Below are 14,966 nucleotides of genomic sequence, written 5' to 3'. Positions count from 1 at the left end.
CTTTCTTCGCTGCTCAGCAGCCGAGCTAAGTGTTTTTTCCTCATTGCTTATGATCTGTTATATTGCCCGTTTGCCACTCTTTATTGAATATTGGCTTGTTATGCGCTAGCTGTTCAGCTGCCTGAGGCGCTTTCAATTTGGTTTATGCAGTGTTATTCCATACTTTGCCACTGTTGTTTATTATTGGCTTGTTCTGCGCTCGTATTTAGCTGCCTGAAGCGTGTTCCATTGTGGTGTTACCAGGCCTGCTGCCCGTTATTTCAGCATTCTCGCCTGCCGAGGCGGCGCGGGGACGAGCCTGCGCGGGCTAATTTTTTTCTGTCTGGCCTTGATGATTTAGTGGTGCGTGTGCCCGCACATCATTGGCGCCGCGGGAGCTTTGACTCCTATGCGGTCCGTCTGGTCACCCTTGATCCTTCGCCCGTCAGGGGGCGCGGTGGTGTTTTCCTGCAGCGTGCACATTTTACACCCTAAAGGGTCTGCGACGCGCCGTAGCAGGATTTTCCTGTCTTGAGGGATTACACGAGCGCGCGGTCTCTATCGGCATCTCAAAAGGCAGCCGCTCGTTGTACTGCGCTCACGCTCCACTCGGCACATTAGTGGAGTCTGTATTAACCCTTCACGCCCTGCTGGGTCCATATTGTTGCGTGCCAAGCACGTTTAAGGCACCTGCCCAGGCCAGGTTCTTCTCAGGAATTGCTGCATTATTTCGTCTTATCACCAGACTTGGGTGCCTAGGGCTTCCACACCCTGTTTTTCTCTAAAATTGCGAGTTTTCTCGCCCATCTACCAGCTGACACCCAGCCCCTGCATATTCTGGAGTGTTTCCAACAGTGTCTGAGACCCAGACACCTTTTACTACTTACCTCCTCGGGCTGTGTGTGGCCTAGTGTTCATCATGGAATACGAATACAATGATGATTCCTATGGAGGGGATAATGCCCTGACCGGCCTCCAATGGAATGAGGAGTTCTATGAGGCAGTGGACACCTCAATGTACCGCGCGGTGGGGGAAGCCATGGCCCCCTTGGAGGACTATCTTACCCAGCGCATTGACCAAGCGTTGGCACACTTTACAAATATTCCGGTGGTTCCTCCACCTCCTGCGAGTCCCGCCCCTGCGGCCTTGGCGGATTCCCCCCCCCGTCGGGCAAGCCTCCACATGAAGCAGGGATGGACACTTCCGCCTTCGAGCGCCTTAAGCAGGCCTTCCTTGCCACTCAACCAATTCCACCCCAGGGTCAAACCACTCCTGCTCCCCAACCTTCGGGGGATACCGATGCCAAACCGGGACCTTCCGCCCCCGCCAACTCATCTTCTCTCCCTGATACGTCGGATATGTTCGATCCGGATAAAATTGTACCTCCTCGCTCATCCGACTGGCGCCAGCGGACAAGGTGGCGGAATATGTCGCAATGCGCATTCGAAAGCCCCTAGAAAAAGATGCCCGTAGTTGTTTGCAGGCGGAATGCCCTCGTCCCTCTTTGGAGGGCAAGGTTGCCCTAACCCCAGAAATAGACACCCGTATGGCGACCTTCTTACAAAAATTCATGCGCGACCCCAAGAAGGGTATTGATAGGTCCTGGCAGTCCTGCCAGGACAAACTCCTGGACGTCCTTGGGCCGTTAACGAAGATCCTCGACATGGCGGAGGAGGCGAAAACATCTGGTTCCCTCATCTCTCCGGAGTCCTTGTCTGGCTGGGCCCAGAGAGCCATCGTGTTCCTGGGCAACGCAAACTGCGCAATCTCCACAGAACGCTGGCGCTCTCTCCCGATTAAAGTGCACCCCAAACTTGGAGACCTCGCGGATACGAAGGTTGGAGCAGTGGCCCAAGGGGGTCTGTTAGGCGATCCTTTTGTTAAAGAACTAGGGAAGTTTATAAATACTTTCACCTCCTTTGATAAGGCCCGGTCGACCATCAAGAAAGTCTTCACTCGGGTTTTCCGGGGGGCCGGTCGAGGCAGGGGCCGCTCGACCGGCCGAGGTTCCAACAACCAGCCACGTGGTCAAGGCTCCGCGAAAGGACAGTACCAAGACCAAAGTCGTTTTGGCAACTTCTACCCCACGAGAGGCAAGGGGCGAGACTTAGGAGGAGCTGCTTCCCCTTCCAACGGTGAGTCTACTACCTTCTTCCCATCTAAAAATAGGGGGGCCATTGGGGAATGTTTTCCAGGCCTGGACTTCTGTCACGGGGGACCCGTGGGTTCTGCAAACCATTCAGGGTTTTCATTTAGAGTACCAGGGGACCCCTTCCCAACGCTCCAAACCACACCCCCTGCAGTTCTCTCTCCACGAATCCTCGCTCGTCGACGAGGAGGTTTCTACTCTCCTGTCCAAGGGAGCAGTCGTCCCCTCTGTGCTTCACCCACGGGGCTTCTAAAGCAATATTTTTCTTGTAGACAAGACGGATGGAGGCAAGCGTCCAGTAATAAATCTGAGCAGCTTCAACGAGTGGCTGGTATACCGCCACTTCAAGATGGAGGGCATCCATCTCTTTCGGGACATGCTGCGCTCAAACGATTGGATGGTCCGTCTCGATTTGAAGGAAGCCTATCTGGTGATCCTGATCTTCCCTCCCCTCCGCCGTTTTCTGCAGTTCCTTTGGCGCGACCAGATCTACTAATTTGCCTCCCTCCCGTTTGGCCTCTCTTCGGCCCCTTGGTGCTTTACCAACGTCCTCCATCCAGTAGTGGAATGGTTGAGAGTATTCGGATAATTGTCTACCTCGACGACATCCTGATCATGGACGCCTGCCCGCGTCTCCTTCATCATCTTCAGATGGCGGTAAACCTCCTTCAGGGACTGGGGTTTGTCATCAATGAGACAAAGTCAATGCTTTCTCCTTCACAGACTAACGTTTCTGGGTTTTGTGATCGACTCAAGGTCCTCTTCTCTCAGCCTCCCCTCTCGAAAGATTAGGAAGATCCGTCACAAGCAGAGATGTACCTTAGCCAAGGCGTCCCTCCGAGACCTGGCCCAGGTGGTGGGCCTGCTCTCAGCCTCTATACAGATGATCCTCCCGGGGCCCCTGCATTACCGCGTGCTGCAATGCCTCAAGGCGTCTTACCTCCGCAGGGGGCTCCCTTACTCCCACAAAGTGGCCCTGTCAGTGGAGGCCAAGGGCGAAATATGTTGGTGGTTACAACACATGGAGGCTTGGAACAGACGTGCCATCTTCGGGTCCGCCCCAGTTCAGTTATCGAATCAGACGCCAGCAATCAAGGCTGGAGTGCCAGGTGCGGCAAGTTTTCTACAGGAGGGTTGTGGTCTCCAGATGAACGCAGTTTGCACATCAACTGCTTGGAGCTCCTTGCGGGCTTCTTCGCGGTTCATTGTTGGACCAGGGATCGGATTCAATCTTCCGTCCTGCTCAAGATGGACAACATCTCGGCGGTCTGCTATATCAATCACCTGGGAGGCACCAGGTCCAAAGCCCTCTACGACTTGGCCACCAGTTTTTGGCAGTATTGCCTGGAGCATCACATCTCGTTGACTGCGGAGTATCTTCCAGGTCGGGAGAATCTTGTGGCGTACTTTCAGTCCCAGAATTTCAGGGATTCCAGCCTCTGGAAGCTGGACCCAGGGGTGTTTCGTCAATTGAACAGCCTTTGGGGTCCTCTCCCGATCGACCTCTTTGCCTCGAGGCTCGTCCATCAACTTCCCCGGTACTTCAGTTGGAGGCCGGACCCCCTAGCGGTGTCCACGATGTCTTTCTCCAAAATTGGAGCCTAGAATAGGGTTATGCGTTTCCCCCCTTTGCGATGCTGGCCCGGGTCACGTCTCAGGTCCGGCGGCAGGGAGCAGAGCTGGTAGTCCTCTCTCCTCTATGGAGGTCTCAGGTGTGGTTTCCAGTTCTTCTGGAACTTTCCTGGGATTCTCCAATCCTACTCCCCCTGTTTCCTCAACTTCTTCTCAATCCCGACGGGGTCCCTCATCCTCTAGTTCTGCAGAACTCGTTACAACTTGTCGCGTGGAGGATTACCGGAGACGATGGGAAGTCCCAGGCCTTTCGGCAACAGCTGAGAACCTCATGACTAAGGCATGGGCATACAGTACCGTCAAGCGTTATAGATCCACTTGGGGTAGATGGTCCCATTGGTGTGTGCGAAGGGGTTGCAATCCCGTGGACACAGATGTAATTCACATCCTGAATTTTCTAGCCCATTTGGCTTCTGAGGGCCTCGCTTATTGCTCTATCAACACCTTTCGTTCTGCTATTTCAGCGGGTCATGTGTCCGTGGGCAATGCTCCGGTTAGGGAACACCTTCTGGTCTGCAGACTACTCAGGGGTGTGCGGTTATCGTTGCCTCCAGAGCCCCGTTACTCAACTTTATGGGACATCAACCAGGTTCTGAATTTATTCCTAACTTGGCAGCCCAATAGGTTCCTCTCCAGGAAGGAACTGTCAGCCAAGCTGGCTATGCTGCTTTGTCTGGTTTCTTGCAGACGAGTCTTTGATGTGAGGGCACTGGATGTTTCCTCTAGAATGTTTACCCCTTCTGGGGTGACCTTCACTCTTTCCAGAAGGACAAAATGTCACACCAGAGTAATTTCTTACCCGGAATTCCCAGACTGCCCCATGTTGTGCATAGTTCGTTGCCTGGAAGTTACGAGGAGATAACGGAGGAGTTTCGTCCTCCGGGGGAGCGTCAGCTCCGCATTTTTCTCAGCAAACCTTTTAAGGCGGTTTCTTCCCCCACCATCGGTAGATGGGTTAGGTGGGATATGCAGGAAGCTGGAATCAGCCTGAGGGAGTTTGGTGCCCACTCGGTCAGAGGGGCTATGGCTTCCAAGGCTTTTGGCTTGGGCGCTCATTTGGAAGATATCCTAAACGCGGCGGATTGGTCTTCGGACTCAACCTTTAAGAGGTTTTACTTCAAGCCTGTGCTAGATATGGCTCACCTCGTGGTGAGCAAGCTTTGAACTAGCATAATCCTCACCTCCAGTCCCGACATAGAATGAAAAATTTACTAGGTAACGTAACAGAAAGTTTCAATTCTATTAAGGACTCGGAGGCGAGGATTATCCCACCCTAGGGATCATCTCAGGATTCCCGCCCCGTATTCCAGTAAGTAACTCTTTTGGGGTGCTGTTTCTGATGGTGGGCTTGAAGTTTTTATACTGTGGGAGCTGACATCTCCTCCTGTATGTTTGTAATGCATTCCATTGCTTGTTCCTTGATTTCTCTACCAAGTTTTACTAAGATTGTCTGCCATATCATGTTTGTGTTCTGCTGACATCAGTTTCTCTTCGTGGATTGATGGCTCCTTTTTTGCCTCCGTAGGGTCTGCCTCCAATAAACAGGACGCCTGGGGACTTTTGGCCGGCTGACTTCGTGCTCAGAAAGAGTAGGAAGGGCCAGAAAGGGCAGACTACCTGGGTGCTGGAAAGCCACTATTGGTGGAATATGGACAGTGCTCATTGGTTAATTTGTTTGACTACAGTTTCCCCAGGATTGATGGGAAATGTAGTCTGCTGTTTAAATGATGACTGCTGTGTAATAAAGTGAAGAATAGAAGGCATAATCCTCGCCTTCGAGTCCTTAATAGAATTGAAACTTTTCGTTACGTTAGCTAGGAAATTTTTCATTCATATATATAATTTGTCAGCAAGCAACAATCAATACGTAATATACAATGGGTGCAAAGTGTCACAAATATAAACATTAAAATACAGAAGACGTTATATGTGTTACATAACAGTACAAAACAATGAGAATTTTTGCAATGGTGATGTCCAGGGGTTTGTTCAAAGTGATTCAAGTCTATGTCCTTATTGTTAGGTTATGGGGGTATGCTTGATCACAATATGGCAATCTTTACAGGTGCTCCATATTGTGATCAATCAAGTCACTACTACAGTGACAATGAGCAATAGTTAACAACAGCATTTGAAAGTCTGATTTATACCTTATGAAAGGACTGCGTCAGTTGGAAAATTAATGTTTGGGGGTTGGGGGGATCATGGAACCAGTCACTGACCAGAATGTAATAGATTCACTGCATTTAGATGCCTGGGAGAGGCCAGCACGCCATTTAAACCGGCATCAACCTTTTGGTCATTAACCTCAAGAGATTCAGTGGATGTGTTCAACAATTTGATTGTTAATGGAGTAAAACGTTTGTACACCACTGCTAATAAAAGTGAAGCTAGATTGAATCCAAACCAAAAGAGGTTTAGGAATTTGATTGGGAAACTGCAAGCTCATAATGAGGTGGCCATCAGAAATTTCCTCAAGGGAGGCAATATTGTCCTATGGTCACTGGACACGTACAAGGCAGAGGCCTATAAACAACTCAACAGCACGGCCTACTATGTTAAATGAAGCTGCGACGATCTGAGACAAGCCAGGCAGGAATCGATATAAGTCCGATTTAACCCAATAGAGGAATGGTGGTTTGTTAGGCCAAGACTTATATTATATTAAACATATTTTATAATTTTCTTAACAAAAAACAACTGTTGTATGTACAAGTTACAGAGAATAAATAGAGCACCAGGAATAATCAGTAAACTCATATAGGATGCAATACATAGGATTAAAAAACCACACAAATACATCTAATAAATAGCTATAAAAAGGACCAGCATGCCAAATTATGTAATAATTAGGCTAAAAGTGGCAGCGTTAATTCGTAATAGATGTATGCAAACAAAGACATCCTATAACAAATCTATCAAAAATGTGTAGTTCGTGGCAAGATGTAGCAAATAGGTAAAAATAATCAAGCAAGTAAATATATCTTTCGAAAAGGTAGAAGTTTTTGCATATAATAAAAAACAAACCAGCATCCCAAATGATGAAATAAATAGGCTAAAAGTGGCAGCTTAAATGCATAAAAGATTAAAGCAAACCGATACGTCCTATAACAAATCTATCAAAAATGTGTAGCTTGCAAAAAGATGTAGTAAATACACACAAAATTAAATCAAGCAAAATACATCTTTCAAATAGGTAAAGGCTTTTGCATGTAGGTGCATACAAAACATATAATGTGGGTGCCAAACATATTACATTAACCATCATATCATTACAGCTACCAGATAACAAACAACTTACTTCCCCACCACCACCCATAGATACACCTGATCATGCTGCTGAATAAAAGTCACCATTATGGCTACCGCAGTGCCTCCATATCCCTTCGTAATTAATCTACACCAAGTCACCATGTTCCCCCCCACCCCAAAATCCTCCAGAGAACCCAAAGAGCTATTTGGCGTGTCTGAGTCTCCGTCCAGGGTTACCAAGTAGTCCAAAATATGTTCATATCCTTGCGCCATTTCGATCTTTCTTCACCCTCTTTTCAACTCTTGAAATAACAGCACTCTCCAGCCCCTCCCACTCAATTAGTTCATTTCTCCATTGAGCCGACTGACGGTCATGCACAAATTTCCAGTGCATTGTGACTTCCCGCTTAGCCAGAACCGGGGGTAAGTCTGTAAATATACTCGTGATTTTTCTCTTTTTAGGACGATGATACCCTCCAAGTAAGGGGCGAACAAGGGATAGCCCATAAAGTGATTTCATTTATATGATTCTTTACTGCCTTCCAGAACCCTGCTAAGGACGGATAGGCACACAGGACAAGGTATAATTTAGCCCACAACTCTGACATTTCGCTACAGCAGCCGCATAGAAGCAGTTGATTTTGCCAGACATTAGAAACGCTCTGTGCAGAATAATAAAAAAAAAATAATTTAAACCTAACATTTCGCAAGACAGAGGGTATATGCGCCAAAATCCTCTCCCAGTCCTTATCCGCAATCTGGAGTTCAAGGTTTGCTTCCCATTTTGCTTTCAACTCATCAAGGGGAGTTGGAATGCTAGAGCGTATTGCGTGATATAAACACAAAACTGCTTTTACACAGGCCGTTGTAGAGCAGCAGGCACACAAGATGAGTAACTGGCTTAGTCCCACCAATGCCTCCTAATGCCCACCTGATCACTGCCCTGTGCAAGAAGAATTGACCACCAAGAACTCCATGCACTTTTGCAAACTCTTCAAACAAGAGCAGTACGCCATTCTGTTATAAATCACCTATGCAATTAACCCTATAAGCATCCACACAAGCCACCGTCTTAATCCACGTCAATGGGAGATCGGGCGAATAAGGCACCAGAATACAGGCCTGCTGAAAAGGCATCCGCCAGCACTGCTGAATACCAGGAGCTCCTGACAGGCCGTTGGCAACCGTTGCTGGGGTCAAAGCAGTCCCTGCGTTGTCCGTGAAACAAGCTTTAATGGCCTCACCTATGTTACTTTTAAAGATCGATCATCCAAAGCCTCAACTCTCAACCAGCAAACCGGTATGCAAGGACACTCGCACAACCAATCCAGACAAACTAATACCGGATTATGATCCAAAACCATCCTACACATGTATATAATACTGTACTTTACCACAGACGGGGCGCACAAAAATGTATTGTTAGACTTGGCATCTTTTGGCATGCTTCCCCTGAGTTTTTGCTTTCTGACCTCCCGGTTTTGACTCCGTTTTTGCTGGCGCAGTGTTTCTGCGCACTTTTCTCACTGCTGATCAGTGGTAAAGTGCAAGTGCTCCTGTGGTAAATTGTGTTATGGATTGGTGTTTCCATGATTGGATATTTGATTTACTTGTTAGTTCCTAGTAAAGTGCATTGAGTGTGCCAGGGCCTGTAAATCAAATGCTACTAGTGGGCCTGCAGCACTGATTGTGCCACCCACGTGAGTAGTCCAGAAAAGGTACCTTAGACCCGCCATTGCGGAGTCTGCGTGCAGTTTGTAACTGCCATGTCGACTTGGCCAGTGCACGCACTTGCCAGTCCCTCACCTTCCCTTTTCTTACATGTCAGCCACCCCTAAGGTAGGCACAAGGTACCCCTGTGGGCAGGGTGCAGTGTATGTGAAAGGTAGGACATGCCCTGGTGTGTGTGGCATGTCCTGATAGTGAATTACGGACAATTTTGGTTTTCGATATTGCAAGGCTACCCGTTCCCCAGAATGGGCAGTTTGTTTATAACATCTTACAAACATAACTGGCCCGAGCAATTAGGTAGGAAAATAAAGTTTAGTATGCCTGAACTCAGAATCTAAAGATGCACCTTTTAGTGAAGGTGATTTATACATTCAGTGTTTCAAAATACCACTTTTAGATAGTAGGTATTTTCTTGCCCCGTCATCCCGTGTGCCTCTTTTGGAATGTGGATTGCCTGTCTGGGTTTTGGATGACAGAAGGCTGGAGAGCAGGAGTGGCTCCAGATAGTCTAGGTGGGTCAGGAAAGGGCTGAATAGACCTGGGCTGCAATGGGGGAAGGGGGAGGATATTTCCTTGCACCTCAAAGGGCCTGGTCTGCCTCTGACCATGCCGTCTCCACCTCCTGCCAGAAGTCACACCAGAGAAGGCATAACTGGTTCTGGCTGGGCGCAGACACACTCTGCCTAAGAGATCAAAGTATTTTGGGATATAAATATTGGGGCCCAGACCCCTGAACTTTAGTACTCTTTTGGACCAAGAAGACTGCCAAGAAGAAGAGCCAGAGAAGCTGTGAAGAGGAACTACCACTTTGCTATGTGCTTTCCTGTTTTGGCTTGCAGTGGCTGCTTCTGTCTTGGGCAGTTAAAGGATGACTGAACTTACTGCCATCTACTTTGTGAGTTTCTCCAAGGGCTTGAGGTAGAGCTTGCCCCCTGTTCAAGAAGTCTCATGAACAGCAAAGACTTCAAGCTCTTCTGCCATCAGCACTAGGAACTGTGTGTTTTGTGCTGCAACAGAAGAAAAGCAACCCTACGACGCCACTGCCGACTCCGTGTCCTGAAGACACCGCAGAGGGCAACGCCACACCGCGACCCTGGTCTCACCGACAACCACTGCTGACGCCGCCACCGAGCCGCTGCTCACACCGTGACCTGTGGGCACTGCACTCCGCACCGCCTCGCTTCACACCGCCGCCTTGGTATCCCAGACGCCGACGCTCCACGCCTAAATCTACGCCGCTGTTGCACCGTGGTTCGAGGGCACCGCTCGTAAAGTTACACGACGCACCGCCCTCATCCCGCACAGCAGCCTTGGCCTTTGAATACAGTTCATCAGCCGATGACAGCGCTGCAGTCAGGACGATGACGCTGCTTGCACCGTGACCTGCCAGCACCGCGACAAGCACCGCCTTCACCTCGCACCGTGACCCTGGTCTCACAGACGCCATCTGATGCCGCCGTCAAGCCGCTGCTCGCTCCGTGACCTGAGGGCGTCGCACTGCTGCACTTCACACCGCAGCACCAGACGCCTGCCGACACCAGCGCTCCTGACTCCAACAGAGAGGAGGCATCCTCGTTTAATTCTTGGAATTGGCTCAATACAGAGAATCAATAAGTAGTACGGTTAGACAGCAGGGATTGCTCCACACTGATCCTGCATAATTTCGCCACAAGCCAACAAGGCACAGTGCAATATCCCAGGGCGTCACGCCATCTTTGTGTTCTCCTTCTGAATGAAATGTATCCCATAATTTACAGTTTTTATCTTCACCAACTGATTCCAATGATTTGTCATAAGTATTTGAGTAGCACCAAATCCCTTTCATCCTTTTTTTCTTTTACGAAAATTACATTTTTTTTCTTTACATATAATTTTTGCACTTATACAATCAGACTTTATGCAGGTTAATGATCCTGTTAAATTGGTATGTCATTTTTAATATCATATTTGATAAATGTATCCTCTGATGTCAAGACTGCACAGGTAGATGTTGGTATCAGCAGCGATGGCAATTTGCTATACTGCAAAGTAGTATATCAAGCCTCATCCAAGAGGGTGAATCATGTACATCAAAATCAGACAAAAAAAGGACAAGTTAGGATGATACGCATGCTCGAACAAACGGAGCAGAAAATCCTGATAAAGTTGATTTTGGGACTGGTTAACAGTCCATCATCCTACTGCAATAAACTGTACTGCCTCATTCAAGTCAGGTCCTCCTTGGCCATACATTTGTAGACTTGCGGCCAGAGGAACTGTAATATGGAGCACTGATTCAGAGAAGATAAACTATCAAAAAACAAAGGTGAGATACCGGGGAGAGCGTGGATTACAAAGTACTGAATGCCTTTTAAGCCAGGGGTACGAATATTACTTTCGTCTTCTTGGCTACGTTTTCTATCTGCTAATTTGCCAGTGATTTGTGATAGTTCATGTTGCATTTAAAAAAAAGTCTAAAAAAAGTTTCTTGTATATGATTACTTAAAATCGTTACAATTTACACTTTAAAAAAGTATTAAACTTTTTCTTCCATTAAATATCATTTTATCAGCAATGAGCTTGGAAATATTAAAATCTGAATAACATTAATAAAGATCATAAAATGTTGGCTAACTGGTTAAACAATCTGTGAAAGTTCTATTATTCACAACTTTCCAAGGAGCTCAAGTGATCAAAAATATCCAAAGGTTAAATTATTTAAGATAAAATGTCCATATAAAATGGCAAACTTTCCAATAAGGTTTGGTCAGCTGCCGCTTTTTCTGTATTGTTCCCGTTATCTTGTGAAATAGGATCGCAGTACTTTTGCTACTTGTGCTAGTGAAGGAGAGCCATATTTGAAGCCCCTGCCGTCCGTGTTCATACTTTATCAATGTCCTCTAAATTGGCTTGCCTTAGAAGTTCCCTTACTTTTGCCAGATATTTTACCCCCCCGGCACGCCAAGATTATAGAGAAACCTTCCAACCAACGTATCACGGCTTCCCTGCACATGCGAATGTTCAATTAGATAAAAATCGGTTTTAAAAGCCCCCCCCCTTATTTCCTTAACTGCGGGGCAGGCACACAAGAGATGAGTTAACGTTTCATTACGAAAACCACATAAATCGACAGTGTGCTGCTTGTTGGTTGCTTTTCCAGGACGGTTGTAGATCTTTTGAGTCATGCATGCCCAAACGGTAATTGGTGAAACTCTTTTTTAACTCCACACTAAAATGAGTTACTAAATAGGCCTGAGGCTTTGTTGAAATCACAGCCCACCCATCCCTATGTTGCGAGGTTATTTTATCTTCTAAGAAGGACTTCTTCTTTGCCGTCTTATTTGCCAATTTGTCAAAAACTGCCTGGTCAATCTGGCTGTCCCATGTCGTTTGTATTTCAAGTTCCGCCAATGATTTTCTTAGATAGGCTCCCCATGAGTGTGGGATGTCCTGATCCATCTGGATTTTGATTTCTTTCCAGCATAGATTGTTTAATGTCCCCAGTTCAGATGCACGGAATTTGTGGCATAGTTTCACGAAGCCGCTCATGCTCCGGAATTTCTGATTTTGAAGGCCGAATTCCAGCTGGATCTGAGCTGGGGCAGCGTACCTTGGTAAATTAAAAACAGCTTTATAAACCTTCGTCTGAAGTTTGTTTAGCAGTTCCACCTCTTTACCACACCAAACTACTAGGGCATATGACAATGTCGGTACTATTTGTGCAGCCATCACTTTTAAAAGATGTGCATGGTTCGGGCAACCCAGTTTTTTGTTGAATAATCTGCACGCAAAAATTAGCGATTGAGATTTTGCTTTTAGGTCCATTTTGTGTTCCTTGTGTGTGGGGCCTCTCCCCATTTTTAAGCCGGAGTATTTATAGGCCGCTTGTTCTTCAATTAAAGTCCCCTTTACGAACCATTTGTACTTGATTTTTTTAGGGTCCACAAGGCGTACAACCTTGGTTTTGTCTTTATTTAATTCCAAGCCGTCTCCATCCAGATAGGTGGCTAGGTTGTTTATCGCTCTTTGTAGCCCGATGGGACTTTGGCTCAGCACCACTATATCATCTACGTACTGTAAGAACGGTATTGGCTCTTTTACTAAGTTTGGCGAATGGCAATCGGCTGCTTGCATGTGTTTACTGATATCTGCCTTAAATAAATTGAATAAGCTCAGGGCTAGGACGCAGCCTTGTTTTAGGCCTTGCTGGGTGTAAATACTGGTGGTGGTACTACTTCCATCGCCTAGTTTCACTCTTGCCCAAGTGTCACTGTGCAGGACTATTATTGCATCCAGTAGTTTGCTCGGTAGCCCAAATGCTCTTAGTTTTTCCCAGAGGCGATTTCTGTCTACTTTGTCGAATGCGGCTTTCAAGTCGACAAAGCATGCAAACAACCGTGTTTTCCTTTTTCTTGCTTTTTCGATTAAGAGTGCCAACGTGGCCAGGTTTGTTAAAGTGCCCATGCCTGGTCTGAAGCCGGTTTGGAACATAGGGATTATGCTGGTCTCATCCATCCAATCTTGCAGGTGGAGAAGTAGGCATGATCCGTATAGTTTGGCCTCCACATCCATCAATTATATCAATCTGTAGTTTTCTGGATTGTTGTGGTCTCCCTGCTTAAATATTGGATGAATAATGTCCCCTTTCCAAGATTTGGGGACGTTGTTCTGTCTGTACATCTGATTAAAAAAAGGCGCGAGGTAGTCAGCCCAAAACACCAGAGCGTGTTTAAATAGTGCATTGGGCAGTCCAATCGGGCCTGCCGCCCCCTCCCTTTTTAATCTTTTATTATTCCTCTCAATTGCTTTATGTCGATCAGATCTTTTGAATTGTTGCAGCTTACTGCTTGACCGGTATATTCTTCTCCTTCAGGTCTTAGATCTTTTAGGGATTTTAAGGGGTCTGTTGCCGTTGCGCGCTTATCATTCCTTGCATTGCTGTAACTATTATGTATATGCTGTATCCAGATTTTTTCCGCCAATTCCCGCTTCTTGTTGTAATTTTTTTCGATTTATGTCATTTATGATGCCCCAGAATTCCCTACTGTTTGGTAATGTGCTTGCCTACAATAGTTTTGTCCAGATTTTTTCTTTATATTCTGTCTTTGCTTCCCTCAGCATCTTCTTATAATTCTTCTGTAGGTCTTTTAGTTTATCCCTATCTGTATTCTTACCCATTTTGTCCACTATGGCATGGGTTCGCGCCTCTTTTGCCATCCTTCTCTTTTCGTCTCGTAGCGCAAGGTTAAACCATGGATCCTTTCTGATGTCTATCCTTTTTCTGTTTCTGATTTTTTTTTGCAGGGTGAAAATATACGTTGACTAGTATTAATTTCCAGTCTAGTTTGTTCGAATTTCGCTTTCCGGTAAATTTTGTAACTTGTAGCCAGTTTACCCCGGTATCTAACTCTTCTGTTTGCCAACCATGTTTTTGTAATATATAGGTTGATAAGCCTCCTCTTGGCTGACCAAATCTTGCGAATTTTTCTGCTAAAATGTGATGTTCTATGTAACCTGATATTGCAGTTGGGTTCATGTTCCACGTTTCTTGAAATAATATTATGTCTTGTTGTTCGAGGAAGGACAGAGTTTCATGGTCCTGCCCCATATTTTTAAATCAGGGACATTCCATGAACAGATCTTTATCATGTTCTGCCTTCTATCCCTCAACATGTGGCCCTGCCTCGGGGATTCTATTGAATCCTGCTCATTAGCTTGAACTATCTGCCCCCATCCATCGTAAGTGAGTTTGACTGTTCGCTAGGTACGCGTGTTACTAAGAACTTTTAGCACTAAGGACCAGTCTGTACTGCCATCTGTAGACTGTTCAAGGTTTGATTGCCCTCTTTTGTATTTGTTGGCCCCGGTGGCATGGTGGATCGGGCGCCATGTAAGCATGTTATTTGCTTTTTTGCAGGTGCGTACTTCTGATTTGTTAGGAAGGGGTAAGAATATTGTGGGTGTTTGTAAGGCCTCAGTACGATTCCCCAGAATTTGAAAATTACTCTGGTAGCATATATCCTGTCCACTAGTTCCTTTGGAGGACCAGGTAGTCAAAGTCGCTTCAATGTCCGAGGTTTCCACGGAGTGCTTAAATTCCACGGCTAAAAGATCATGCGACGGTATTCCTTTTAGTTCTGGGATTTCTTTAAACAACCTTAAAAAGTTCCCTCTATTTAATATATCTTGCCTTCCTTTTGTGCAATATTCTGGCACGAACGTCAATTTCGATGTATTCCCCAC

At 46.5% G+C, this 14,966-nt stretch overlaps 1 protein-coding gene across 1 annotated transcript in view; it reads right to left on the bottom strand.

Moving 5' to 3' along the window:
* Nucleotides 1-14,966, bottom strand: part of FANCL (FA complementation group L) — a 433,780-nt gene that overhangs the window by 264,547 nt on the left and 154,267 nt on the right. The window lies entirely within an intron of this gene.

This window comes from Triturus cristatus, chromosome 6 (assembly GCF_964204655.1).
Source record: "Triturus cristatus chromosome 6, aTriCri1.1, whole genome shotgun sequence".
Classification (NCBI taxonomy): Eukaryota; Metazoa; Chordata; class Amphibia; order Caudata; family Salamandridae; genus Triturus; species Triturus cristatus.
Note: the sequence above shows the minus strand (reverse complement) of the source record. Positions and strands in the feature narration are given on the sequence as shown.